The 17,668-nt window shown below is 35.0% G+C and overlaps 1 protein-coding gene across 2 annotated transcripts in view; it reads left to right on the forward strand.

The window, feature by feature from the left end:
• Window positions 1-1,567: 1,567 nt before the first annotated feature.
• The window catches only part of LOC133523031 (octopamine receptor), a 68,662-nt gene continuing 52,561 nt past the window's right edge, over window positions 1,568-17,668 (forward strand). For both annotated transcript variants that reach the window (XM_061858538.1, XM_061858537.1), the window contains exon 1: window positions 1,568-2,164. The gene's annotated coding sequence lies outside the window, so the exon portion shown is untranslated. The remainder of the gene's footprint in view (window positions 2,165-17,668) is intronic.

The raw sequence follows: 17,668 nt of genomic DNA on the forward strand, positions 1-17,668 counted from the left end.
TTTGAGGAATTTAATACACACCCCGGACACACCCGGTGTAAGTTGTGTTGTGGTGTGGTGTGTGTTGTGTGATTTTCAAATTTTGTCACCATGATTTTATTATGTATATCACCTGCGGTGGCATCATGGTTCCATTTTTATCACTTGTCTCTATGCCCGTCACTTTCGGGCTTACATACTTGTTAGAACGTGACAGACATAGTGACAGATGATAAAGAGCTGACCATCTTAGCCCTACTGGTTAACATTCGTGAAGCTTAGGCCTAACTAGTATAATCGAGTTAATCTAAAGATAATGAGGTAAGAAGGCTCTTACGTGTAAGTAAATAAATCAACGCAACATAATCGATTTTGGTTCGATTTTGATGCAAAATTATTTATTGTGTATAATTTATTTAATAAATTCAATTGTCAACTAGGTTTATAAATAACGTAACCATACTATGCCAAACGGTTACCATTCGCGTTGGGACAGGTAAGTATAGTAAAACAGACATGACAGTAAAAGATTGTATAAACATTAACAAACTGTAGTAAAATCACACACAATGTTTTACCCACAATGAATAAGTGTTTTATTTCTCAAATAAAATTTTGACATCGGTCGAAAATCCATTTAAGAATAATGCCTCTAGAATAGAAATATTATTATCGTCCGTAAAAGGCTAGAATACTGTCGTAAACAACATAATGATAAATTGTCAAAGTACATTATCATGTAAGAGGATTGCGGGAAAAATATTCTTCGATTTTGAAATACAGGATCAAATTGGAGACTTTAACTATGAATACGATGGGAGATCCATCTTTTAATCTCGCACGTATGTGAAAATATTTCATTAAATTCGTCTATATTTATACTTCGTGAAAAGTTGCTCCCGGCTATTTACGCACAAACATGCACTCTGTGGTCACAAAAAAAAACTATAGTAATCTAAATCGTATTTTTTCTTATTGAATGCATGCTCTTTATAATATGTAATGTTTTGAAAAGATGTTTCCCGCCAAGTTTCTTGCCAGTCCATATTGGGATACCCTCCTCCAATTGTGGGGAGAAATGTTCTCGGGTCAGAGGTGTAGGGTAAAAACGGGTGTAGCTTTATTTGACGTTAATAAGCGCATTGTAATATGAATAATAAACTATCTTTATCTTTTATTAGGTTAACAAAATAAACGGACCGACAGACGGACATGACGAATCTATATGGGTTCAGTTTTTTGCCATTTGGCTACGGAATCCTAAAAAACCGTCGCAGATAACCTAAGGTTACATTGAGTTTGTATTTTTCCACAAATCATATTAAAGTGGTGCTTGAAAATACATATTTATTTATTAGATTTACCATATCATGCATGACCGGATTTCATCGATATTAAATCGAGTTTTATGAAACCGGTTTTTATATTCTTAAAATAAATATAAAGACTGGACTGATCGTCCAGTGGCACCCTCATTAGAGGGATTGTGTTTTCTAATAAACCCATTAATTTCTGTATAATCCAGTATATTAGTGACGTAGTCTCACTGATGCTATTTGTTTTTTTTTTTGCTTCACCACCTAAATCGCAAATGGTGACCACTATTTTCCGTTAAGGTGATGAAGTCAAAAGTAAAACTATATCACATATACGTTGGGGAATCATTAGGACTACAAGATTAATATAGGTAGGTACTGGATTATACAGGAATGGATCGGTTTATTAGAAAACACCCTTCCCCTATTGAGGGCGCCACTAGACGGGCGATGCCCTCTTAAATGAAAACTTGTAATATCGTAGAAAAATTACGACCGCAGAGAATGGGGGTGAAGATAAAAATGGTGAAATATCATTTGCTGTCTTTGAAACAAGTCGAATGGAGCTTCAGATCACCACTTAGATCAAAAATTTTCATTACACAGACTTGTGCGTGGCGTAGTCGGTACGTAGCGCCAGTTCGTAGCAGGCGTCTACGCGAGGCGGTCGTAGAGGGTCTACGAAACTGAGAGAGTAAAAGTTCGAAACTCGAAATTGTTTAAATCTAGTGTAATATTGTACTTAGACTGGTGATGTAACTCGTTTAAGAATGCTATTTAAGTTATGGAAAACTTAAAAGTGTCGTAATGGTGGAAGTTAAAGTTTTGAGTTAGAAACTTTTGAATTTGAAGATTTAAGGGGTTTTGAGGTGAGTTTTAATGTTTTATGTAATATATATTTTGGATTGATTTTTAACAACTTTTATAATTAAATTATTTATTGACCCAAAAACGGATATTTAAAAATCTGAAAAATGTGTATGGGGTGAAAAAAAAAATTAAGTAGTTATAGATGTATTATGATAGTTTTTATAAATTAATTTTGTTCGATTTACACAAGAAAATATGCAGGATATCCTGACGTGCCACGCTAATTTTATCTATATATAAGTGTTTTTAAGTACTTATTTGTGGATTCTTTATTATTTTTATCTATTTCTTAAATACGAGTAGCTTCTGCCCGTAACTTCCTCTGCGTGGAATATAAATAATTAATAAAAACTATATTATGACGTTTCTCAGGCCTCAAAATATCTTCACACAAAATTTTATCTAAATCGGTTGGTCGGTTTACCCGTAACGAGGTAAAAGAGAAACTGACAGATTTATAATATAATTAGTAATAAGTAAAGGCAATATAGTGGAAATAAAGAGTACTAAACTCAACGTAATTTAGCGTAATCATCTAGGCTTTGGCCGACTAGTTTGTGAGATTCTAATAGTGATCCAAATCTATAAATTTCCGTTTTAATAAATAGTTTTCACATTTTTTATGATATAATTATTAATTTTTCAGTACTGCACTACCTTAACGTATGTAAGTACATTATATAATACAGTATAATATGATATTTTTAAAATAAATATATAAATATTAAATATTATACGACATTATTACACAAATTGACTAAGGCCCCCAGTAAGCTCAAGAAGGCTTGTATTGTGGGTACTCAGACAACGATATATAAAGACTTATCTTTATTATTTTTATCTTAATAAGTTAAAATATTTTTATTGCACAAAAAGAACATAAAAAATTATACCTACAGCAGTTGTTTTTAGGAGTTTCCAGGAGTCACCGATTTATATATAATATACAAATACTGAAATACTCACTGTACAATACAGTTCTGTACGGCGACTACAAAAGTTCAAGCCTTTGAAGAGCAGAGGCGAGTAGAACTCGATGCGAAGCGTGACGAGTGAAAGGCCCGACCACCCGCGGTCATCAACTACGATTTAGTCGGAGGGTTGCTGACCTGCGGTGAGTGTGGCCGTACATTTACTGCAAAAATAGGCTACGTCAGCCACATGAGAGCTCATGATCGTCGCCCTCCATAGCTGGTATAGACACCATGACGTAAATACATAGAAAACACCCATGACTCGGGAACAAATATCTGTGCTTATCACGCAACTAAATTTCCTTCATCTTGAGTCATGGGTGTTTTCTTTGTATTTATGTATTTCGGTCGTGTCATACAATTTAAACTAAACAAAACTTAATCGTGTACAATTACGTCTCGAACATGACGTTACGTTCTTGGTCACAAGAAAAGCTGAGGAATTGTATTAACATCTAGCTCCGTGCGTCTTTCAACTTAACTGCATGTAGCCTTTTTATTCACTTTTCAGATTCACAAGGACCTATGGTGTTTTACGCTTCCTTTTGCTAAAATAATGTGAGATTATTGTTAAATTAATTACAACGGAATAGCCTAGAGCAACGTTTAGTCTTTTTAGGGTTCCGTAGTCAACTAGGAACCCTTATAGTTTCGCCATGTCCGTCTGTCTGTCTGTCCGAGGCTTTGCTCCATGGTCATTAGTGCTAGAAAGTTGAAATTTGGCATAGATAAATAAATAAATAACCCGACAAATCGTACAATAAAATCTAAAAATTTTTTTTTTTTTAGGGTACCTCCCCTACACGTAAAGTGGGGGTGCACATTTTTTTTTGCTTCAACCCTACAGTGTGGGATATTGTTGGAAAGGCCTTTCAAAACTAATAGGGGTCTTCAACAAACATTTCTTGATAAAGTGAATATATTCGGAGATAATTGCTCCGAAAGAAAAAAAATGTGTCCCCCCCCTCTAACTTTTGAACCATAGGTCCAAAAAATATGAAAAAAATCTTGAAAGTAGAGCTTAAGAAAAACATTAAATGAAAACTATAGCGGATATGATTAGTTTGGTTGTTTTTCAGTTATCGCAAAAAGTTTCCCCTTCATAGTAAAAAGACGTACACCCACAGTTCATCCCTTCCACAATCTACCATACTTTAAGCTCCAGTTTAGCTTATTGTGACGGAAGAGTAACTAAGGAACCCTACTCTGAGCATGGCCCGACATGGTCTTGGCCGGTTTTTTATGATTATTATATGTCCTTTCCTCAGTATAGGTCTCAAATTATCTCCATACCTTTTAATTTATTACTAAGCTTAATAGCATCGTGCACAGACGTTTCTGCTTCACACAAAATTAATTCAGCACGGGATAGCGCATCGTTACTGGTGAATTTCCAATATGACTTGGAACTCCGGTAGTCGTTTAAGAAGTATAACAGTAGATGTCGCTAGCCTCCCTATAGTTCCTGAAATATTCGCTGTATTGGGTACGGTCTTGGTAGCTCAATTGGCAGAGCTCTGTACTAGTGACTCAGTGGTCGTGGGTTCTAGTCCCAGTAAGGGCATTTATTTGAGTGATGAGCACATATTATTATATTAGTGGGTCTGTATTGTTTCCCATGACGTTATAAGTCATAATGTATTGTTTGTCGTTAGCCATAATTTGGTACAGCTCATGATGAAATTGAGGAGCTAAAATTTATCCAGTTGAACAATTGTGTAGTGCGTCATCTATATATAGACTGCTAAAATTATAACCCTTCCCATAGGCGAGTAAAAAAATAGTCGCCATCGTTCGTCAAAGCATAATTTTATTGCCATCTGTCCTAATTTGTTTTCCGAGCTCTTCACTAAATTAACTGCACGTTCATAGTTAGCTATTCTGATTGAAAACTACGACCAACACAGTTTCGGCGCCAACAATGCAACTTTCATAATTAGTTGCGAGAAGTCTATGTTAAGCGTGCGATGAAAGCAACAAAATTTTAGTAATATACGGTTTGGGCGGAACAGTTGCGGGAACAATTCTACATAATTAACATTGGCGTTGAAACTCTAGGTTTATGTGGTCCCAGCGCGCACAAGATTTGTGCGGAAATCGCGAAACGTCTGGTTGACCCAACTAGTGACCGAAGAGCTGGCTTCCTCGCACAACGTATCAGTATTGCGATACAACGAGGAAATGCCGCCAGCATCCTTGGTACAATACCTCAAAGGCCTATTTTAGATTTAAGCTGGTTATAATAATCCTCTGTATATATCCATTATGTATTTTATTATTGTAAATAAAATGTTGATTAAGATCAATGATATTGTCATTTTTACAGGCACGTGTAAGTATGTCGGTATACGAGTACATATCTCTAAGGCACGACCTTTGGGTTAAAGTTTTATAAATACGAATGACAATAACAACGATATTTTTAGCTTTTACTCAGCTTCCGGAAAAAAGTTAGTAGTTAATCAGAATCACTTTATTGTTCACAACATAGGTTCATTTAAAATTTACAGAATAAGGGACCTCTTCTAGCTAGCCTTTCGAGTAGATGAGAGAAATAATAATACATAAATAACATTATAAAATAAAAGTACATACATACTAGAGTATATAAATAAAATACTCCAAATGACAATTGGTTGGACTGACAAAGCTTCTAAATATTCGTATTGAGTGACGCTACTGACTGGTGGTCCGATTCGAAGAATGAGATACTATAACGATAAGTTCTGATGTAGATAAATTCTCATTTGGATATGGTTTATATCTCGTATAATTGACATAAGCAGCTCGATTCTGGCAACCAATGTCACGTTGACATTAGAAAATCGTAGATAGATCTTATTGGGATCACAGCGGAAGCGAAATAAGAGATACGATAGCGATAAGTTCTGGTTTAGATACGTTCTCATTTAGATATCGTTTGTATGTCGTATAATTCACAGAAGCAGCTCGATTCTGGCAACCAATGTCACTTTGACGTTAGAAATATCATAGATAGTAGATATGGATATGGTAGATCACAGCGGAATCGAAATCAACATCAATTTTGACATGTCGTTTGGTTATCGATCTTTTAAAGATATTTCCAAGATAATCATTTTTCGAATCGGCCCGTGGGACGGTTAGAGCGATAGGGGCAACTGGTTCCACAGCCTCACAGCGCGCACCGTGAACGACTTTGCATGCGTTCAAGTCTTATTCGTAAAATATAAGTTCTAGCTGAAATATATATACGGAAGAAGCTCGCTTAAGGGATTAATTTCAAAATATCCCTTTATCTATTTATTTAAGCCAATCAATCAGTCAAGACTTTTATGTTTATATATAAATATAAAGGGTATCCAGCGGCAGATTTCCTATTTCAAAATTTGATTAAGAAAAAAAACGTAAACCAAAAGTATTTATTTTTTATAAAAGAAAATTTCCTATCAATCTGCATTTTTCCAACCTTTTCTGCATAACTTACGCATTGCGGTACTAAATGTTGGTATGATACGCCTCAATAGCATATTGACGCTGCTCTGCTAACCAGCGATCAATTGTCACTAAACTCTGGGGCCTTATTCGAGATGCACAACTGTCAAATTTCGCGTCCACATCAAATCAACACTTGATTCTATCGCATGTTGATTGTATCAAGTGTTGATTCTATCAACTGTGGATATTATCATTTGGAACAATCAAAACTCATTCATAGAAAAAATAATCAAACAAAAATCAACTTTGTTTATTACTACTATATAGTTTGAAATGGCTCTGAACTCGAAGTGGTTCGGTTTGATTTGATTGTCACCTGACTGTGGATTGCTAATGTCAAATTTTGACAAGTGTTGATTTTATTGCTAGACTTTTTTGTCCATGGGCTTGGGCACCATCTTGGAGTTTTTGACGTACGACAGGGAATACCCTTCCTTTCCTACAATATATGGCATAGAGTAAAGCGTCTTTTTTTTTTAAACATAAGTTTACAGGAATCAGCGACATCTTGTATTCGATAGGATAAGTAATGCGCTATGAACAATGCGGCGGCGAGTAGTGAAACTGTACCTGACAACGTCAATCAATTAAAAAGTGACCACACAGTTGATGGTCGATAAAGGCGATTATTAATTGAATTTTAACGACAATAAAGAACTATTGACATGCGATCTTTTTGTTGAACCCACACCTACACGTCGAATAATGCTCGCTCCACATATTCTCCTATAAACGCTCAAAATTGTAAAAAAAATTGATGCAATTTACTCCGCACCCAGTCTCAAGTTGCTTCTAAACCACGTTCACGAACCAAGTTGTAACCTAACACATCTGTAAATATAAGGCATATGATTTAGAGATAAAGTCCGTTTTTTTTAAATTACGAGATGGTTCATGAATAACCTTTATTACTATAAAAATAATACTATATTTGTAAAAAAAAAAATCTGTATTGCGCTATTACATAATGCATAAAATTGATATAAAGATAGGTACCATAGTAGCTCGCTCACTTGGTCTATCAACAACTATTTTAATGCTCTTTGTACTCGTATACGCGACCCCATTGTATGTACAGTCGCCATCAGATATATCGGAACGCATGTATGAGATTTCAAATTATTAAGATAAGACCTACTGTACTGTCTATATTACTTACCAAGACCTAAGTACCTGTACCTATTATTTATATGTACCTACACAAAGAGAATTCCTATGTTAAAAGGAGATTAAATACATATTTTGTTATTCAGCTACAAATAAAATAAAATTTATCTTTTTCAGTTAACACATTTTTTTACCGATTTCTTTAATAAAATAAAACATTAAAGTATTATGTGACTATATTTCATTGTCTTCGGTGTAGATTATTTACTGATGTTCCAATTTCCTGTATCAGTTTGGTACAAACAGCAACACTCTTAACTGTCCATCGGTGGATCTTATGCCTTTTGTAATAAGGTACACCGATGGACAGTTTAACAGTGTGCGCGATGGTACCAGGAAATATAAAAACTACACCTCTTCAAAAACTTTGCTGGTAGTTCGACATCTGTAAGTTTAAATATCATGATAAAAACACTTAAGTCAAAAACGTATACATAAAATATTAGCCCTATATACTGGTCGCTCGGTAGGGTGCCCAGAAGGCTGGGTGCATTTCCGCGCTGGTTAACAATGCTGATCCTCTGGTCACCAGAAGCCTATATAAGGCGCTCTCATAGAGCCACGCTAGTGCCCTAGAGTTTCAAATTCAACCCCAAGTGCCACAAATATTTAGTTAAGGGTTTAAATTCTGGATCAAGAACATGGAATACTATTCGCTAGTAAGGCCATAGGTATTAGAAAAAAATAATAGTAGGAGACGGCCGTGGTCATGGTAGGTGGTACAGGTGGGCCAGGCAAGCTCTGAAATTATGCACCTATTTTACTATAACTTTGTTCACCTGTGTATATATACTGTTTCCATGATAATCATTTTTAATATGTAGCCCGTGTAATCGGGCTGTAGGTATAATTGGTCTCATATTTTTTAACACAAAATCATAATTTTAATTCAATAATTAATGGTGTTTTACATATTAATCATTAATGTACCTATTTTGCAAAATTTTCTTGCATATAATAATATTGTTTACTTCAATTGACGTGTTTATTATTTTCGTTACTATGTCAACGTTAATACTTAAAAAATTATAACGTGAAGGTTGAGTCCGCAGTACAGTTACAGTTTACGTACATGGACCAAACTCGAAATGTCTGAACAGTCATGAAATTTGGTATGTATATACGCCCCTTAAAGGCCCCTTTTTCATGCCCACACCATTTGACATTTGGGGACCTCGAGGAACCGTAGCCATCTTGGAAAATGTGGACCATCCAGGAGAAATTCGCGTTTTACTCTAAATCTACGTTCTTTATTCAATAATCGTGTAAGGCAACATTCAAGCTTATAAAATTCTACATAAAATAGTTTTAAACATCTTTGCGAAAAAAAATGATCTTGCTGTAAAAAATACTTGCTAAACCCAGATTTAGCCCTTATACCCTTTCATGGGATATTCTCTTAATAGGAAACTTGGAAGAATAAAAATTCCACTTTTAACTATACATTTGTACATAATCTACCCCAATATCAATATTTTACTTGACTGCAACTTAACCAGAAAGTAGGGTTATGGGTATAAGTACTGAGGATTCAGGACAGCCTGTACCTTAGGATACTGGACGGATTTTTTAAATGACGTATTATTTAGCCCTAAACTTTTTTCTTCCGTTAATTTTAGTAACTTTGTATTGCATAGCACTTGTATACTAACTGTGGATCTACTGATGTCTGTTTTACTGTACTCCGCTCAATAGTTTAGGCGCTAGAAGAAAAAATATGATTTAATATTCGGAGTCCTCTCAAGGCGGCTGTATTGATTTTTCTTTAATAGAACAAGTAAAAGTAGGTTGTGAATGGCAAGAGAAATTTAACGATACGTCATTTAAAAAAATCCGTCCAGTATCCTAATACCTAGCTACTGGGTGTACTGAATCATCAGTACTTACACCCATAACCCTTCTTTCTGGTTTAGTCACAGTAGAGTAAAATGTTAATATTGGGGTAGACCACGTACAAATGTATAGTTAAAAATAGAATTCATATTCCTCCGAGATTCCTTTTAAGAGAATGTCCCCTGGAAGTGTATAAGCGTTAAACTTAGATTCAGAAAGTATTCTCTATAACAAGATGTATTGTTCTGCAAAGATATCGAGGACTTTTTTGTGTAGAATTTAATAAGTTTTAATGTTGACTGTTGTGTTGATGGTACACATTTTCCAAGATGGCTCGGATTCCTCGAGGTCCCCAAATGTTAAATGGTTTGGGCATGAAAAAGGGGCCTTTAATTTACATACATAATAAATTTCATGACTGTTACAGAGATTTCGAGGTTGGTCCTAATCCGATTATGCTACATTGTGCGTCCGCAGCAAATTCGGTTCTCCATACAAATGTAGTTACGCTCTCATTTTAAAATGACTTGCTAGATTGCTCTGAAACTTTGTACTTACAATAGGATATGGTATGTCTATGCCTATAATTAATTTAAAACATAAATGTGAAATGAGAGCCAATTAAGTTCAATATTAAGAATATGTGTCGTTGTTGACTCGCCGACAACGGAATTGAGATCTATATGGGTGCCATGTTCTGTGCTGTGTAGAAAATCCTGAAATTATAAAGGATTTGTCTTGGCTAGTTTTTACGTATAGGCTACGTATCACCGAAATGTCACAAACACCACGAAGGTTCGGCTTGTACGGGCCCTCGTTTTTCCTATATTCTTATACGCTGCGGAGACCTGGACTATCCGAAAGACAGAGGAAAAGACGATAGACGCCCTAGAAATATGGTGCTGGAGGAAAATGCTGGGGATATCCTGGACCGAGTTTCGGACTAATGTCTCCATCCTTAAAGAACTCCGTATCAAGCAGCGCCTTTCGACTCTCGTAAAGATATCATACTCAGTTTTTTCGGTCACGTCTCGAGGAGGAACAACGACTCCATAGAGCGTCTAGTGGTGCAGGGTAGAGCAAACGGAAAAAGACCGCGCAAAAGGCCACCTATGCGATGGACTGACCAAATCAAATCTGCCATGAAGGGTCCCCTGAACGCATTTGCCAGAATGGCCCCCAACCGCGAAAAATGGCGAGAAATCCTACGGCAAGCAACATCTGCGCCTGATATCAGCAGTTGACCACGACGCTCTGCAAAGAGTACAACGACAAAGAAGAAGAAGACGTATCATATTTGTCTAAAATTTGGTTTGTTGGTACACACACAAGGGATAGTCTCTAGCTAGGTACGGGGTGCCACACTCGTCAGCGCGACGGCGATATTTTTTACCTTTTACCTAAAAATCTCAAATTTGTGTACGGGCTCAGCTCCTGTTTCGTCTTAAGCCTGAATTTAACAGATTCTGACTCACAGGGGGCTTTAAGCATGCTGTTGCGTTCGTTTTCAAATTTTGAAAAAAAGAACTAGCCTAACAACACAATAAATGCTTCTTTTTCCGCATTCTTCACTATATCTCCCTGTCTCACTACTATCTGACCTTCTAACCCAGAGGGGAAAATATACCTTATTGGGGCTACTCCATCTTCCTCATGATAATATATTTTACTTTACTGAAAAGCAATCGGTACATGTTACAAGATGCACATTGTTAAGAGCCGGGGTTAGGACCCACGACCATTGGTTTTAAAATGAAGCTTTGTATATAATTTGTATTTTTATAATAAATCTGTTTTCTTGTTGACATTTTGTGGTATTGTATTGCTTTATGTTAATTGTCAAGATAGTTCTTTCATCCTGGACAATTGTCACATGCGTCACATGTACGTTTTATGATAGATCTACATCGACGCAACTGTATGTCATTGTCAAAGAGCATATATAATCACTACGTTTTAAGAGACGGGACTTCCATACTAGCGAGTGGAATCAGTTTGTTTCGCAAATCATTACCAAAATGTACGACAAAGAACTGTCAAAGAACCATAGTACCAACATAAGCGATTTAAATAGTGTAGTACGCTACACGCTTACGATTCTTATCGATATCGATAAAATGGGGAGGGTTGAAACATAGGCTCCTGTCTACAAATTTTGTACTCGAAATCAGGTTAGCATCGAGTCCACATTTAAGTTGTATGTTATATAGTGGATAGTTCTTAATTGGACTACTATCTGGTCGGGCTTAATGTGGACCCGAATTATTTTAATACAGTTTTTAAGTCGTTTTTTATTTTATTAAATGCTTGATTTTCATAATTATGTGCACATACATGTTTGAATAAATGTAACTTTTCTATGGGAAGATGTATCAGGTCTTCGTTCCCAACTAATTTGGCCCACTGCCTGCATCTGAAAACATACAGCCTTGGAAAAACATGACTTTATCTACAGTTTATATTCCATGTGTTTGCTAATGAGATGATCAACTGATTATTTCGCGCTAATATGCATCTATAAATCATGTTTTTCGGCATCTAGTTATCAACAACCCTTTATCATAAAAACAGAGATTAATTTTCTTACATTTTAGGTTAATATATTAAATAATCACTAGATAAAAAAAATATGTTAACTAATGACCATTAATGCATAAGTAATAGATAATTTATGCATTATTAATCTTCGACTAATTAATTATGGTCATATTGCATGCTAGTTCTAAGGAAATTTCACATATTTAATTTAATTATTTACACTGATATAAAAATAAAACTACAGTTATCGATAGTTATAGTACATCCCTAGTTCACAACGAAAAATAATGTAAAATATCTAATTTTCGATGTGTTTATAGCCTGCAGACCCAAACAAAATAAGGTCAAAAGTATCTAAAGCAATACTTACCAGTCTTCATCCAAGGGAAATTTCGCCATAATAATCCCTTTTTTCGTTTCTCGATTGGCTCGCTTGCCACATATTTCACACTTAGTAAACCGTTTTCTCGCTGGCATTGTAACAAACTCGCTCTTTACTCTGATCACGGTTGACTATTTTCGATTTTTGCACTAAATAATAAAGAAATTACACGAAATACCCGAACAAAACATTGAAGCCTTCAAAACAAACAAAGCAATTAGGCTGACAGTAGACTTGACGTAAACTTGACAGAATAAATAGCACTGACGTTTTCTTTTTCTTCGTTGGCAATGATTTGCGAAACAAATTCCATACAAAACTTTTTTCTTCCTAGTTGCGTCAGCCTGATCGGAATTTGGCAGCTAACTCCATCTTGCGTCCAGTAGAAGAATCAAAATCGTACAGGTAAAACTACTCTCTGCCTTAGGATCCCCTTTTAAATGTCATAAATCCAAACATGGCAGCCATACCCATCGACAAAAAAGTCTACCGTTGATCTAATTTCATTTGACAGTTAACTAATACGTATTCGACACGCTTATATTTGACAACTAGAATCCTGACTAGAGCTGGGACTGCGTACCAAAAGTACGTCTCTGTTACTCGTACCAAAAGTACGTCTAAAATACCAGTTTTACGAGTATGACCCCCAATAGGCAGTTTACGTATTTGCCGTGCTTAGGCGTCTTACAAATAAGGATTATTTATACAAATATCGACTTATTATTTCGGTAAGGGTCGGAAATATGGTGACGTTTTGAGTGAAGGCTATGAATCTATTGTCATATTTTTGTTATATATTATTACATTATTTTTAGATACAACAGACACCGAGACGACCATCTGTTAACAAAATTTTATTTTACCTAAAGTAACGGTAAGAATGGAGGTACGAGGTGATAAAAGTTTCATATTTGTTTTATTTCAGAAATCAAAGTCCGTACTTTTTAATACTCGACAAGCTAAAAGTAGTCTATTACAAATAACCTGTTCCAAAAACTATTCCGGTACAACGCCCCGCCTCTAGTGTGGATATTGTTCACTGACAGGTGGTGATAATAGCAATTCGACAAGTCACAATATTTCTCACATCAAATGGAAATCAACACGAAACGTCACTTTTAGCATGTCGAATAAGGGCCCTGGTTCTGGAATTCAGACAGCTGTCACAATTAGACGTTTCAAGAATAGTCAACATATTTATTTTTACTGAACATATTATTTTCTATTATTTTTATGTGAAGTTAACATTTCTTGTATGCACTTTTATGCACATGCATTCACAAACACATTCACGCGTTCAAATTGAACTAATTAGGTATGTAGAAAAAGTATTATTACGATTGTAAGTAAAAATAAATATGTCAAAATGTATTTTCAATATTTTATTGTGGCTTGTAATTCTCATCATAAAAGGAGTATTTTTTTGCCTCGCAGTTCGCAGTACCAGGAACTAAAAACCAGGATTTAATTAATCCGCAACACTCAGGAAATTAACCCCATTGCACTTTGCGCTCGAAAAGGCCGCTGGACAAGCTGTATATGTAGATTTTTAATTATTAAAACTTAAAATAAATTTATATAAAAATTCATCCACTAGGATCCATCCTCTCACATATTTTGCTTTAATTAAAAATTAATACCTTCGTTACTACACATTTTCGTTCAAAAAATATACGGTTGTAAAAAGTAATCTAGTTTCACAAGCTAATTAAATAGAAATCTATTCAAGTTTTTCAAGGTCATAAGTTTTAAGATGAATAAAAACTCCAATAATTCAAATACTACAATGTTGTTTGTTTACATAAATAGCTACTTTTATTTAACTACAACAACATTCGTATTTAAAATTAATTGAGTTTATTTAAAATGTCACTTTGGTCGTTAAAACCCTTGGCAATTACGTGTTCCGACACGTTTTCGAAAAAGTTATGTTTCCTGGCGGGAAGTCATCATATCTGTACTAAAATCAGTCGAAGACGAAAAGCAGAGAAAATATTCCAAGGCCTACGAAATGCGACATGCAACTTTCACCCCATCACTTGTAACTTCTGTTGACAGCGTCTATGCACCCCAAATGTGCTCCTTCCTCAAACATTTGGCAGAAACAATATCTCAACGATGGAACCGCTCACTAAGCACCATACTGGGCTGGCTGAGATGTAGGATCAGTATCGCCGTTATAGTGCCACCAGCATGTGCATCCGAGGCACGCGCCAGCGCCTTAAGTCCGCTGCCAGGTGGCTTGGGTTTGACGACGGCGCCGCCCTTCCACAAATGGAATGAAACCCCCCTTTCTACCCTAAAATTTTTCAATTTGTATTTTAACCTTATTGATTATAATGTAAAATTTAAAGTGTAATAGATGTAATAACAAAATATATACCAAAATATTTTCGAAAATACCAAAGAATAGTTTCGAATAGCTACTATGCCGAATAGTAGAAAAAAGATAAAATCGGTGTTAAATTAAAAGTTAGAAATTATTAGACAGCCTATACAACATTTGTATCAGATATCTAGTCAAACGTCTCTATTAACAAATCTCATCCTGATAATGATTGTGAGCAGGTTCCATATGAGAACCATTCTTGCATGGCCTAGCATAATATAGTACATTACGATACAAGTGCGAAAAATAGGAAATTCGAAACGAGTGGCGATAAATTAAAACACGACCGAAGGGAGTGTTTTAAATCGACACGAGTTGCGAATTACCTATTCGCACATGTATCGTACAACGTTTTACAGTACATATGGCCCTTTAAATGTTCGACACAGTAACGTAATATACTTCTCGCACTAGTGCTATAAAGTAGCCCCATATGTACTGTAAAAAATGTTATATATGACGTTGATTATTTATTAAGCCTTCTGCTCCTGGATATCTAAATAATAAGTTCCCTTTGTCCCGGTTGTAAACTGCGTACATCTCGTGTTCTGAAACTCTAAATTCCTGCTCTCCGCATTGGGTTTATGTCTCCTTTGCTGTCCAGGAATTCGCTCCTTCTCAATATAAGACATGCCCCGCGCAAGTTAGCTTTCAAGCGGTTGCTACATAAGTATCTGCTTATACAAGAGTTCGAGTAGCGTCCATATAATTATATGTAAGTATATTGTTTTTTTATTAGTGTATTTTATATGTATTGTATCAAGGTTTTTCAGTTTATTTCGATAGTCCTAATAAATATCATGTTTCTTTTTCCTTGCACTATTTTTAAGTACATATGTCTCTGTTTAGCGCAAATGGTAGAGAATGCCATTAGGCATGAAGTCCGACGTTTGTACATTATTTTTTTGTATTTTGTGCAATAAAGTTTAAATAAATAATGTATATGTCTATAATGTGACTTAATTGTAAGTTTTTATTTTATGGACTTTGAAATATAAGGATTTTTTTATTATGTAATTCATGGTTGTTAATTCTAAGCAAGAATATAATTATGAAGCAATTTATTAATTTTATTTATTGAAAACTCCGTTATTTTTACACGAGGCATCTGTAAGCCAATTGTATAAGAGCACTGCCCGTGTATATATTTCCTAATTCACAATATATCTTGCGATATACAAGGTTTTTAAATAAGACGGGAAAGTGCACGCTGCACCCAAGGGATCAAGTAGCTTCATGAAAAGGAACGGAACTTACTACAAAAGAGTGTTCTGAGTTGGCTTGCCAAGATAAAGTGGGCACTTTATCTCTTGGCAAGGTGGGCTTTTACGGGCGTAAATTGAAAGTGAAAATAAATAAAAAATGTAGAACAGGAACCCGATGACGGCGGTTTATATAATATTTGCATATGAATTGCTATTTAGTCACCAATTTGAAGCAAAGACCCTTTCGGTAATCAGCCATGACAGAGAATAAAGTCTCGCATTAAAAGTAAAGTGCCATCATTTATTCGAAGTTAAATTTTATGAGCATAAATATGTGAGGTAAAGCGAATAATAAAGTGTGCATTACTAAGTTCCATAATATAAAAAAACGATAATCATTTAAAATTAATTTGATTCTTTTATAATTGTACATATTTTCATAGTATGGTACAGTCAGCGTCAGTCAGCGACGCTGACTGTACAGTCATGGAAAAAAAATATACAAAGGGACAAAGGAACAAAAATATGTGAGCGAGAACATTATAATCTGGTGCGTAAAGGCATAAGGATATTACTCCGATTGTGTCCCTTTGACAAAATATATCTATATAAGATAACACCTTTACAGTACCTACAGAGTACCGAATTGAACGATATTTATTTATTTTATAAATCCAGAAATAAACTCAAGCTATTTCCGTGAACTTGCTCACAGAACTAACCACGGATAACACACAAAATGAACATCGAAAATATTCTATGAAATACACTGTCAAGGCAAGGTTATTATCACCAATATTGTGTCCCGAACCGTGACTGGAATCAGTATTTCGCTTTTTATATCGCAACTCGTAAACATTCTCTCGTTCTAGTAATAATAAGAACCCTCGATAAACATCGCGGCAGCACTTTTCGATCCACTTGATTGTTCTTCTCATTACCTAATTGGGTCCCACTTGGTTTCCTAGCGGTTCATTTGTTTTTCTAATTAATGACATAGGTACTAAGAATTAGCACTATTTCAATACAAGCAATGATAATAGAAAAAGGTTAGCCGCAATGCCTTATTCATAAAATGTGTGCCATATAATAGCAGTACACTCTGCGACGAAGATCGTCTTATAGAAATTTTTTTTTTCTGGATGACTTGGGTTTAGATGTAAAGATTTGATTGGAAATAATAGGAAAGATTCTAAATTACAATTATAGTACACATCTGTATTTTTTACGTTTTTATAGGAATTTCCGCAACTTAGTAAAAACAGCCGATTATCATGATATTTTTTTTTAATTCCAATATCATTTAAGTAAAGGTTCCAGTTAATTTTGAAACAATATCAAGTAATGCAGAATAATTATATAAATAGATACAATATTATTGATCTAAAGTTATTGCTTTCCCTTAATTTACATTTTCTTATGTACTGCTATTATATTGCACACAACTGTATATAGACAGTTATTCACCGGGAGTGGCGAACGTTAAAAACCTTCAGAAATCTGTAAGAATATTTGCTTGATTTAGGTATTCTCGT

This window comes from Cydia pomonella, chromosome 11, assembly GCF_033807575.1.
Source record: "Cydia pomonella isolate Wapato2018A chromosome 11, ilCydPomo1, whole genome shotgun sequence".
Lineage (NCBI taxonomy): Eukaryota > Metazoa > Arthropoda > Insecta > Lepidoptera > Tortricidae > Cydia > Cydia pomonella.